Source organism: Panthera onca, chromosome A2 (assembly GCF_046562875.1).
Source record: "Panthera onca isolate mPanOnc1 chromosome A2, mPanOnc1 haplotype 2, whole genome shotgun sequence".
NCBI classification, from domain to species: domain Eukaryota; kingdom Metazoa; phylum Chordata; class Mammalia; order Carnivora; family Felidae; genus Panthera; species Panthera onca.
In genome coordinates this window covers 39196565-39209552 of record NC_138340.1, presented here as the reverse complement: position 1 = coordinate 39209552, position 12988 = coordinate 39196565, and the positions used below count along the sequence as shown (strand labels likewise).

Here is a 12988-nt window from a genome sequence, read left to right as displayed (position 1 = left end):
GCACTTTAGTTACACAAATTAGTGAATTCCTATTTTGCTTGAGCCAGTCTGTGTTCGTTTTCTGTCACTTGCAGCCCAAATGTCCTGACTAATGTATAAATGAGCCCTTTGTCTATTATAGTTTGTTGTGGCCTGAATCTTGAGTTGATTATCTTTAATCAACAGCACATGGAAATTTTTATTGGAGTCATTTGTTGAAATCCATTGGAAGGAATTGTAACTTGCTGGGTGAATTTTATCTGTCCATACTCTCTTCTTGTTTTTGTCAATGAGACTTGGTCTGTGTTGCTTAGAGTGCTGATGAGTTTGAGTTTTCCCCAGAAGCAGACCCTGGGTAGATTTGAAAGCCAATAGTTTATTTCAAAGGCAATCCCAAGAGTATCAGCAGGGGATTGAGGGAATAAAAGTGGAAAGAGAAGAATGCATTATTACAAAGGTTTCTGGGGCTCATCCCTGCCTGGGAATTCTAAAGAACATTGTAGAATAAGCTCTAAAAATACCAACTCAGAGTATATGGAACCAGAGGGTATTTATCCTCCAACTCATATCCATCATTGGCTGAGGTCTGTTTCCAGGGCTTTAATTCTCCCAGCATGTCTGGCCTGCCCTGCTCAGGAGCTGAGAGCAAGTCTTTAGGTGGAGAGTTGTAGATACCTGTAATAGAATGTGCTAGGCATGTGTGTGAGGGACCCAAGGTTCAGAGGGATGTGGGAGGCGCACAGCCAACCTCTGCCACCAGAACTATGAGTGTTCTTGTTTTCCATTTCTTTGCTTCTAGCTTAGCCTCTGAAGGTGTATTGATTGCATGTGTATTGATTCATATGTAATGACTCTTCACAAACACAGTAGCTTTAAAACTTATCAGCTTCCTCCATGTTTGGGACGATGAAATTGAAGTCAAAAGTGTGGTGTTCTCTAGGCTATTTCAGTCATTCATTCATTCATTTCTACAACAAATGCTTTGGGACGACAGAAATCAATAAGCAAAAGTCTCTGTTCTTGCAGAAACTGATGGCAAGCAGATAGAAATGTAATTACTGGTGGAATGAAATCATACTTGCTTTCATAGAGGTGAGTAAAAACTGCTATGAGAACACACAAAGAAGGCTGTGTTTTTATCTTTAAAGATGAGGAAGGATACTTATTCTCCTTGTTATTGCTATGTAGCAAACCACCCCAAACTTGTGGCATAAAATAGCACCCATTTCTTTATGCTTCTGCTTTGGTGGGTCAGTAATTTGAAAGGGAGTGTAGAGGAGTTAGTGTGTCTTCACATTATGGTGTCTGGAGCTTGGCTACAAAGGCTTGAAAGCTGGAGGCAACACACTGGGTAGGGCGTGGAACCATCTGAAGGCTTCTGGCAGTTGATGTTGATGTTTGCAGAGACTACAGAGAGGTTGCCAACTGGTACATCTACACTTGGCCTCTCCATGGGGCTCCGTGGTATCCTTATAGCATGGTGGCGAGATCGAAAAGCAAGTGCCCCAAGACAACCTGTCAGAAGCTGCATTGCCTTTTAGGGCCAACCTTCGGAAGTCATGTAGTGTCACCTCCACTGTGATCACAAGCCTTCCCAAACCCACTAGGAGAGATCTTAGACCCATCTCTCAGTGGGTGGAGTCTCAGTCATATTACACAACAAGCAGCATTTGGGAAGGGAAAGATTGGTGCATCCACTTTGGGTAAACACTGTCTACCACAGTATTGAAGGGATAAAATCATTTTGTCCATCTGCTATTTAGTAATATATTTTCTGGGCCACATTATTTTCTGAGAAGTACCATTTTAAATTATTTACGTTGCCTAAATCAGATTGCCTCATAAAGATATGAAGAGAGGGATTTATTATTTAATGCATTTGTCACTGCTCCATTGCCCGCACAGACTTCCTCCTTCGTCCATATTTTCAGAACCAATGCCATAGAGCCTGGACACAGTGGTGAAGAGGGCACCAAAATTACCAGACCAGACTCTTTTTAGAGGTCAGGCAAGGGCAAAGACTGTAAATATTCTTATCTTATCTTAGTACTAAGTTGTTTATGGACATACAAACCCATATACCTGCTAAGTTCATTTCTTTTTTTTTTTTTTTTTTTTTGGTCTTTTCATAGTGTTATTTAAATTCTAGTTAGTTAACATAGAGTACAATATTGGTTTCAGGAGTAGAATTCAGTAATTCATCACTTATGTACAACATCCAGTGCTCATCATAACAAACACCCTCCTTAATAACCATCATCGATTTAGTCCATCCCCTGCCCACCTCCTTCCATCACCCCTCAGTTTGTTCTACATTGTTAAGAGTCTCTAATGGTTTGGGGTGCCTGGGTGGCTCAGTCACTTAAACATCTGACTTCAGCTCAGGTCATGATCTCATGGTTTGTGAGTTCGAGCCCCGCTTTGGGCTCTGTGCTGACAGGTCACAGACAAGAGCCTGCTTCAGATTCTGTGTCTCCCTCTCTCTCTCTGCCTTTCCCCTTCTCGTGCTCGCTTGCTCTCTCTCTCTCTCTCTCTCTCTCTCCCTCTCTCCCTCCCTCCCTCTCTCAAGAATAAATAAACATTAAAAAAATTTTAGCTCCCTCTAGCTGCCATCTTTGTGTCCTAGCGTGTGTGTGCCTAATCTCAGCTGGTCCACCCAAGATCCCCTGAGCACCAGCCCTAGTCCCCCATGCATGGTCCCATTTCCACTCCAACCAGGTGAAAGAAACTATCACGAACCAGGAGAAACTCGACAAACTTGCAAGCACAAGTGCACGCTGGTGGGAAAGGAACTGCTCACGGAAAGAAGAAAGTGGTTCATAAAACAGCTACGGCAGATGATAAAAAACTTCATTTCTCCTTAAAGAAGTTAGGAGTAAACAATATCTCTGGTGTTGAAGAAGCAAATGTGTTCACAAACCAAGGAACAGTGACCCACTTTAACAACCATAAAGTTCAGGCATCCCTGGCATCGAACGGGCCATGCTGAGACAAAGCAGCTGACAGAAATGCTACCCGGTATCTTAAACCACCTTGGTGCAGACGGTCTGACTAGTTTAAGAAGACTGGCTGAAGCTCTGCCCAATCTGTGGATGGAAAGGCACCACTAGCTACCAGAGAGGACGATAATGATGAAGTTCCAGATCTTGTGGAGAATTTTGATGAAGCTTCCAAGAATGAAGCCAACTGAATTGAGTCAACTTCTGAAGAAGATAAAACTTGAAAAAGTTACAGGGAGCTGGTATCTTATATTATGACTGCTTTTTAAAAATTTTCTTCATGGGTCTGATAAAATCTAGATCTCTGATATTTTTAAGCCCACGCCCCTTGGACACTGCAGCTCTTTTCAGTTTTTGCTTATACACAATTCATTCTTTGCAGCTAATTAAGCTGAAGAAGGCTGGGAATAAAGTTTGAAACAAGGTTAATAAAGTTCTTTGCCTAGTTAAAAAAATTTTTTCAAGAGTCTCTTATGGTTTGTTTCCTTCTCTCTTCTTTCTTCCCCCACCATATGTTCATCTATTTTGTTTCTTAAATTCCACATATGAGTGAAATCATATGATACGTCTTTCACTGACTGTTTTCGCTTAGCATAATACACTCTAGCTCCCTCCACCTCACTGCAAATGGCAAGATTTAATTCTTTTTTGATAGCTGAGTAATATTCCATTGTGATTATACATACCACATCTTCTTTATCTCTTCATCAGTTGGTGGACATTTGGGCTCTTTCCATAATTGACTATTGTTGATAGTGCTGCTATAAACATCAGGGTGCATGCACCCCTTCAAATCTGTATTTTTGTGTCCTTTTGGGTAAATACCTAGTATTGCAATTGCTAGATCATAGGGTAGTTCTATTTTTTAACCTTTTGAGGAAACTCCATACTGTTCTCCAGAGTGGCTGCACCAGTTTGCATTCCCACCAACAGGGCAAGAGGGCTCCCCTTTCTCTGCATCCTCACCAACATCTGTTGTTTCTTTTGTTGTTAATTTCAGCCATTCTGACAGGTGTGAGTTGATACCTCATTGTAGTTTTGATCTGCATTTCTCTGATGATGAGTGATGTTTAGCATTTTTTCAGGTATCTGTTAGCTGTCTGGATGTCTTCTTTGGAAAACTGGCTATTCATGTCTTCAGCCCATTTCTTAACTGGATTATTTGTTTTCTGAGTGTTGAGTTTAATATCTTTATAGATTTTGGATACTAACCCTTTAATATCTGATATATCATTTACAAATATCTTCTCCCATTCTTTCAGTTGCCTTTTAGTTTTATTGATTGTTCACTTTGCAGAAACTTTTTATCTTCATGAAGTCCCAGTAGTTCATTTTTGCTTTTGTTACCCTTGCCTCTGGCCTGGTGACATGTCTAGCAAGAAGTTGCTCTGGCTGAGGTCCAAGAGGTTGCTACTTGTGTTCTCCTCTAGGATTTTGATGGTTTCCTGTCTCAAATTTAGGTCTTTCATCCATTTTGAATTTATTTTTGTGTATGGTGTAAGGAAGTGATCCAGTTTCTTTCTTCTGCATGTTGCTGTCCAGTTTTCCCAGTACCATTTGTTGAAAAGACTGCCTTTTTTCTATTGGATATTCTTTCCTGCTTTGTTGAGGATTAGTTGGCCATGTAATTGTGGGTCCATTTCCAGGTCTGCTGTGTTCCATTTTTCTATGTGTCTGTTTTTTGTGCCAGTACCATACTGTCTTGATGTCTATAGCTTTGTAATATAGCTTGAAGTCCAGAATCATGATGCCTCCAGCTTTTCTTTTCTTTTTCGGGATTGCCTTGGCTATTTGGGATCTTTTGTGGTTCCATACAGATTTTAGGATTATTCCTTCTACCTCTGTGAAAAATGCTGGTGGTATTTTGATAGGAATTGCATTAAATATGTAGATTGCTTTGGGTAGTGTAGACATTTTAACAATGTTTGTTCTTCCAATCCATGAGCATGGAATGTTTTCCATTTCTTTGTGTCCTCTTCAGTTTCCTTCATAAATGTTCTACAGTTTGTTTTAATAAGTTTATTTATTTATTTTGAGAGAGACAGAGACAGCATGAGTGGGAGAGTGTCAGAGAGAGAGGAAACAGAGAATACCAAGCAGACTCCATGCTGTCAGCACAGAGCCCAACCCTGGGCTTGAACTCACAAACCCGTGAGATCATGACCTGAGCTGAAACCGAGAATTGGACGCTTAACCAACTGAGCTACCCAGGTGCCCCAAGTATTCTCTAGTTTTCAGAGTACACATCTTTTACCTCTTTGGTTAGGTTTATTCCTAAGTATCTTATGGTTTGGGATGCAATTGAAAATGTGATCCATTCCTTGATTTCTTTTTTTGCTGCTTCATTATTGGTGTATAGAAATTGAACAGATTGCTTGATTTTATATCCTGGGACTTTGGTGAAAACATGTATTAGTTCTAGCTATTTTTTGATTGAGTATTTTGGGTTTTCTACATAGAATATCATGTCATCTGAAAATAGTGAAAGTGGACTTCTCCCTTGCTGATTTGGATGTCTTTTATTTCTTTCTTTTCTTTTCTTTTTTTCTTTTTTTTGTTTTTTTTTGTCTGATTGCTAAGGCTGAGACTGTGAGTACTATGTTAAATAGTAGTGGTGAGAGTGGACCTCACTGTCTTGTTCCTGTTTTGTTCCTACTGTCTTGTTCCTGACAGTAGAGGAAAAGCTCTGAGTTTTTCCCCATTGAGGATGATATTAGCTGTGGGTCTTTTGTATATAGCTTTTATGATGTTGAGTTATGTTCTGTCTATCCTCATTTTGTTGAGGGTTTTATCAAGAATGAACACTGTATTTTGTCAAATGCTTTTTCTGCATCTACTGAGAGGATCATATGGTTCTTATTTTTTATTTTATTAATGTGGTGATTTGCAAATATCGAACCACCCTTGCAACCCAGGAATAAATCCCACTTGATCATGATGAATAATTCTTTTAATGTACTGTTGGATTCCATTTGCTAGTATCTTGTTGAGAATTTTTGCATCCATGTTCATCAGGCATATTGGCCTGTAATTCTCCTTTTTAGTGGGGTTTTTGTCTGGTTTTGGAATCAAGGTAATGCTAGCCTCGTAAGGAGTTTGGAAGTTTTCTTTCCCTTTCTATTCTTTGGAACAATTTGAGAAGACTAGGTATTAACTCTTCCTCTGGGAAGGGGCACCTAGGTGACTCAGTCCGTTAAGCATCCGACTTTTGATTTTGGCTCAGGTCATGATCTCCTAGTTTGTGAGATTGAGTGCAGAGCCTGCTTGGGATTCTCTCTCTCCTTCTCTCTTTCTGCCCTTCCCCATCTTGTGTTCTCTCCCCCCTCCCCTGTCTCTTCCTCTCTCCCTCTCTCCCTCCCCCTCCCTCCCTCCCTCCCTCTCTCTTTTAAACTTAAATTAAAAAAAAAAAATAAGAATTCGTCTGGGAAGCCATCTGGCTCTGGACTTCTGTTTGTTGGAAGATTTTTGGTTACTGATTCAGTTTCTTTACTGGTTATGGGTCTGTTCAAATTTTTTACTTCTTCCTGTTTCAGTTTTGGTAGTTTGTATCTTTCTAGGAATTTGTCCATGTCTTCCAGATTGCCCAGTTCCTTGGCATAAAATTTTTCTTAGTATTCTCTTATGATTTCTGTGGTGTTGGTTGTGATCTCTCTTTTCGTTTGTGATTTTATTTATTTGGGTCCTTTCTCCTTTCTTTTTTGTGAGTCTCACTGGGGAGGGGAGGTTATCAATATTATTAATTCTTTCAAAGAACCAAGTTTTAGTTTTGTTGATTTGTTCTACTGGGTTTTTTGTTGTTGTTGTTGTTGTTTCTATATTGTTTATTTCTGCTGTAAACTTTATTATATCTGTTCTCCTGCTGGGTTTAGGCTTTATTTGCTGTTCCTTTTCTAGTTCCTTTGTAGGTGTAAAGTTAGGTTGTGTATTTGACACTTTTCTTGCTTCCTGAGGTAGACCTATATTGAAATATATTTTCCTTTTATGACTGCCTTTGTTGCATCTCAAAGGTTTGGGCTATCATGTTTTCATTTTCATTTGCTTTCATGTACTTTTAATTTCTTCTTTAATTTCCTGGTTAACCCATTCATTCTTTAGTAGGATATTCTTCAACCTCCATGTATTTGTGGTCTTTGCAAGTTTTTTCTTTTAGTTGACTTGAAGTTGCATAGCGTTGTGGTCTGAAAACATGCATGGAATGATCTTGATCTCTTTGTACTGTTGAGGGCTGATTTGTGATGCAGTATGTGATCATTCTGAAAATGCCCCATGTGCACTCAAAAAAAGTGTGTATTCTGCTGCTTTAGGGTGAAATGTTCTAAATATATCTGTTAACTCTATCTGGTTCAGTGTTTCATTCAAACCCATTGTTTCCTTGTTGATTTTCTGTTTATATGATCTGTCCATTGCTGTAAGTGGGGTGTTAAAGTCTTCTATTATTGTATTATCATCAATGAGTTTATGTTTTTTATTAATTGATTTATATATTTGGGTGTTGCAAGTCAGGGGCATAAATATTTACAATTGTTAGGATCTTCTTCATTGACAGACCCCTTAATTATGATGTAATGCCCTCCTTCATCTCTTGTTATAGCCTTTGTTTTATAATCTAGTTTGTTTGATATAAGTATGGCTACTCTGGATTTCTTTTGGCATCTATTAGCATGATAAATGGTTCTCCATCCCCTCATTTTCAATCAGCAAGTGACTTTAGACACTTTAAACACTTAAATAAGTGTCTTGTGGGCAACATATTGATGGGTCTTGGTTTTTAATTCCTTCCGATACCCTGTGTCTTTTGATTAGAGCATTTAGTCCATTTACATTTAGAGTGATTGTCGTAAAATATGAATTTAGTGCTATTGTGTCACCTGTAAAGTTGGTGTTTCTGGTGATGTTCTCTGTTCCTTTCTAGTCTTTTTTCCCCACTCAAAGTGTCCCCTTCAGGGACGCCTGGGTGGCTTAGTTGGTTGGGCATCCCAGTTCAGCTCAGGTCATGATCTCATGATTTGTGGGTTCGAGTCCTGCATTGGGCTCTGTGCTGGAGGCTTGGAGCCTGGGGCCTGCTTCGGATTCTGTGTCTCTGCTCCTCCCCCACTCACACTCTTTATTTCTCTGTCTCTCAAAAAATAAGTAAACTTTTAAAAAATGTCAATAAAGAATCCCCTTTAATATTTCTTGCAGGGCTCTTTTAGTGGTCATGAACTCCTTTAGTTTTTCTTTGTTTGGGAAACTCTTTATCTCTCCTCCTATATTGTATGATAGCCTTGCTGGATAAAGTAGTTTTGGCTGCATATTTTTCCCATTCAGCACATTGGATATATCCTGCCATTCACTTCTGACCTGCCAAGTTTTTGTGGATAGATCTGCTGTGAACCTTATTGGTCTTCCCTTGGAGGGTAAGGACTTTTTCCCTTGCTGATTTCCAGATTCTTTGCTTGTCTGTGTATTTTGTGAATTTGACTATGATATGTCTTGATGATGGCTGGCTTTTGCTGAATTTAATGGGAGTTCTCTGTGCTTCTTGGATTTCAGTGTGTGTCCTTCCCCAGATTAGGGAAGTTTTCAGCTATAATTTGCTCACATAATCCTTCTGTACCTTTTCTTTCTCTTCATCTTCTGGGACTCCTATGATATGGAAGTTAGCATGTTTTAAGAAGTCACGGAATTGCCTAACTGCCTTCTTGATCCAATACCTTTCTTTTCCTCTTCTTTATAGCTTCATTATTTTCTATGATTTTATCTTCTATAACACTAATTCATTCTTCTCCTTTGTCCATCCTTGCTCTTATGGCATTCATTTGGGTTTGCATCTTGGTTATAGCATTTTCAATTACTGCCTGACTAGATTTTGGCTCTTTTATCTCTGCAGTAAGGGATTCTCTAGTATCTTCTATGATTTTTTCAAACCCAGCTAGTATACTTATAATTGTTGTTATAAATTCTAATTCAGATATTTTATTTATATCCATATTGATTAAATCCCTGGCTGTTACTTCTATTTCCTGTTCTTTCTTTTGAGGTGAATTTCTTCACCTTGTCATTTTTGTCCAGGAAAAAGAAAAACAAAAGTGAGATCCTAGGTTGTTTTGGTCTGCTTGTTAAAAGCAGCTAGATCCAAAAAATTAAAAAAAAAAAAAATATATATATATATATATATAAATTTTTTAACAAAAAAATAATTTAAAAAAATAAAGGAAAGGATAGCTAAATCCTATTTCCCCTAGAGCTGAAGCTTTACAGCACTTTATGATTAGTAGACGTGGTACAGGCAAGGAATTTATGCTGGTCTTCTGGGGAAAGTGCCTGTTGTGCTTATTCTCAGGTCCATTTGCCCTAGTAGAGATGCACCTACAGGGGCACAGGGAGGGGGTAGGGAGCAGGGTTTGGTGTGACTCCTGTCTCCAGTTGGTGGCATTGTTTAGCTCTCTGAGGTTGGTCAATGCTAACTGGTGGGAGGCAAACTGGCAGCACTCTGCTCTCTTGCCTCCAGAGCAGAGAGCTCACACCTGCCTCTCTTCAGGAAGCCTTCACAGGAGAGCATTCACCTGCCTTGTGTCCCCGGCTTCTGCCAGTTTCCCCCCTTCACCTTCTCTGTGTCTGAGCTGTCCACCTACCAGGTTGCATAGTACTCCTGTGTTTTATCTCAGGTGCACAGCTGGGTTTCTAAACTCCAAATTTTAGGGACTCCCTTAGCATGACCCACGCTGGTCCGCTATGGGAGTGTCTCACCACACTTTTGCTGTTTGCCATTTTGTCCCAGGAAAGCCATCTCATGAGCACACAGCAATTTGGAGTTTATGGCTAAGCGGATCATAAAGCTGGCACCAAGGCTCAGTGCCTTCAGCCAGCATCCCCACTCTTATGCCTGGGAAGAGTGCACCTGTTTGTGCCACCCGTTCTTCTGTCAGGGGAAAGGCCTTGCCACCACTCCCAACTGCACTCCACCCCAGGTTTCTCCAGGTAAGACCAAGGGGATCCTCAAACCATCCTGTCTGCTCCTGGGTCTCCGCCCTCCTTGCCCCCAGGAGCACTGTTAAGCCAGATATGACCCTGGTGGTAGTGGACTTCTAAAACTTCAGATTTTGCACTGCACTGATTATAATACCTTGCAGTAGTCTCCACAATCAGGACTCCCTCCCCTCTGCAGCACCCAAAGTTCTCTCTCTCCCAAATTAACTCTTCACAGCTCCTACCTTCCACAAGCTGGTTATTTTTCTACTTATAGATATGCAGTTTTGTTCTTTCAGTCCTCAGATCGATTTCTTGGGTATTCAGAATGATTTGATATTTATCTAGCTGTGTTTGAGGGAGGAGGCAAGCTTAGGGTTGCCCCTACTCCTCTGCAATCTTAACTCCTCCTCCTCAACTAACCCATTTCTTTTGTAGTAGAATCTAATTCTCAAAAATGTTAAAAAAATCTTAAATTTATTTAGTGTGTGGGATGATTACCCCCCAGAATAAGATTCTAATTTATGCTGCTTTTTGAATGATTGTGCTGAGTGTCTGTGCTGAAATGATCTCTTTTGTCCATTAGTTGGACTTTTTTTCAAAGCTGTAATTTAATACTTTTCATTTTTTAAAATCATATTTAGAACATCTTCACAATAGACAATTTATAATTAAGGTAGACAATACATAGAGACATTTCGACTCTTAGCTGAATGAAGTAGCTAGGAGGCAGTCTTGTACTACAGTCTGATAATTTGTGGATTGAATCCCAAATGTGCTACCTACTGTTCTATGATCTGGGGCAAGTTATTCAACTTCTTGGAGTCTTGGTTTCTTAATCTGTAAAATGGGGGTCATGATACCTACTTTTTAGTATTGCATCACAGATGAAATAAGACAATTAAAGAGCCTAGTACCTAGGAGATAATAAATTGAATATTGGAGGATTCTAAGAGAAACACAGCCACTATATGTTCCCTTGGTTCTCTCTGGAGTTAGAGAGCAGATCAGTAACCATATAATCAACCTTCATATTTTCCCCTCATTTCCTGCCTGCAAGGGCTGAGAAAAATGCATAAAACGAGCTGAGGCTGAAGGCCTTCATGTTACTTACGTGTGGCTGTGTGTGCGTAGGTGTGGGTGTGGCTGCCAGAACTGTGGCTGGGAAGAACATTTCCTTTATCAACCATTTCCTCTCCCCTCACCTTGTCTCTTCTCTATTTCCATTTCATAAGACTACAAGCTTCACAGACATTTCTTGATTATTTCCCAGTGACACGTATTCACTGAAGAGGAGGCAGAGACTCATGGGGGAAATGCAGCTCAAGTCTAAAGCACTGACTTGGCGAAGACCTCCAGCTCTCTGAGCAGCCTCCCTCCCCTTTCCTCACAGTTTAATTTAGAGCCAGCCTGTGGTGTCGCTCCCTGGCCCCCATGGAGCTGTCAGGAAGGGCAGAGCCAGAATCTGCCCTGCCTGTAATTAAAGGTCTGGTCTTCCACCCCCTCCCCAACCATGTTGCGTTGAGACACCAGGTTCACTTAACACTCCTGGAAATGGCAAGAAAATCAATGTCTTGCTTGATATTCTTCTTGCTTGCTTTTCTTTCCTTTTATTTTTAAGTTAGAAAGTCAGGAAGTCACCCTGAAATCACTGAAAATGTCAACCAGAGAGCTGCCCATTTCATTTGGCCCCTGTGTGGGTTTTTTTCCCTCTTAATTATTATATCGATGACATTCCACCTTTCAAATTAAATCCCTTTCCTCATTATCTGGGGTTGCCATTATTACTGTGTGAGTTGAAATGGATTTCATGACAACTCTGAAAAACCAGGGTTGGCTAAATTTAGCTTTAATTAGGCATCATCGTAGCCCCGTGATTATTTCCTCATTTCATTCGGATTCTAACTGGAGTGCTGAGCGAGGGTTTGGCATGGCTTTTGTGCAGTTTTCACAGAATTATCCCCCACATTTCTTGTGATCATGGTAATTGTTTTCTGCCACAAATGGTTTTTGCAGATAGAGCTTTAGTCCCCTTTTATAACCCAGAGTTTATTAGAAATAGTCAAGCTATGTTCCACAGCTGGCAGCTTGTGCGAGGAAAACCCCAAACAAAATATCAGGATGTTTCTGCCTAATGTTGAGCCTCGTGAAATACCCCCAGTGGTAACTAGACACTGGCTATTCCACTTCAGGTGTACCTATCACCACTGAATGGAGGGATTGCCACAAACGATGTGCAAAGTGGAATTTTTCAGATCTTGCCTGGTCCTTCCCTTGCCTAGAGACATTCAAGCGTCCCGGTTAAGAGGAGGTTCTTCATGAAGCCAGAATGCCAGGTTCAAATCTCAGCTTCACTTTTTTTTTTTTTTAAGTTGATTTATTTATTTCGAGAGGGAGAATGAGAGAAAGTGGGGGAGGGGCAGAGAGAGAGGAAGAGAGAATCCCAAGCAGGCTCTGCACTGTCAGTGCAGAGCCCAACGCAGGGCTCGAGGTCACAAACGGTGAGATCATGACCTGAGCCAAGACAAGAGTCAGACACTTAGCCGACTGAGCCATCCAGACGCCCCTCAGCTTGACTTTCTAGTGGCCCTTTGACTTTAGGGAATTTCTTTGAGTCTTGGTTGCTGCACATGTCAAACTGAAATGTGGTAGTACTGCTTCATAGTGTGATTTTGAGAACTAAGTAAGTTAACATACATAAAACAATTAGAACAGCGTATCACACATAACTGCCTGTTGCTGCCGCCGCTTCTCTTACTACAGGGCCCTCAGAAAACAGCATCATACCACAGTTATGTTAGCAGACAGCAGTAAGGCAGGCATAGGCTGGGACTGAGGGGCAAAATTTCATTCCCTGCTGAGGAAATCACGGGAACTAGTCAGATTTTAATCTGTAGTGGACATCTATTGATTTTGCCTGCCAGAAATATATACCCTTTCCTGGATTTTCCTCTAAGGAATGTATGAGTCAGGTTCTAGTTGGCACAACACAAACCATGCCAGGTATTTCAAACAGAGGGAATTGTATTCCAGCAAGGAGTTATGCAGTTGGGAGGGATGGG

The 12988-nt window shown here is 40.5% G+C and overlaps 1 pseudogene; it reads left to right on the top strand.

Moving 5' to 3' along the window:
* Positions 1-885: 885 nt before the first annotated feature.
* LOC132675867 (transcription factor BTF3-like) lies at positions 886-3396 on the top strand (annotated as a pseudogene).
* Positions 3397-12988: the final 9592 nt, after the last annotated feature.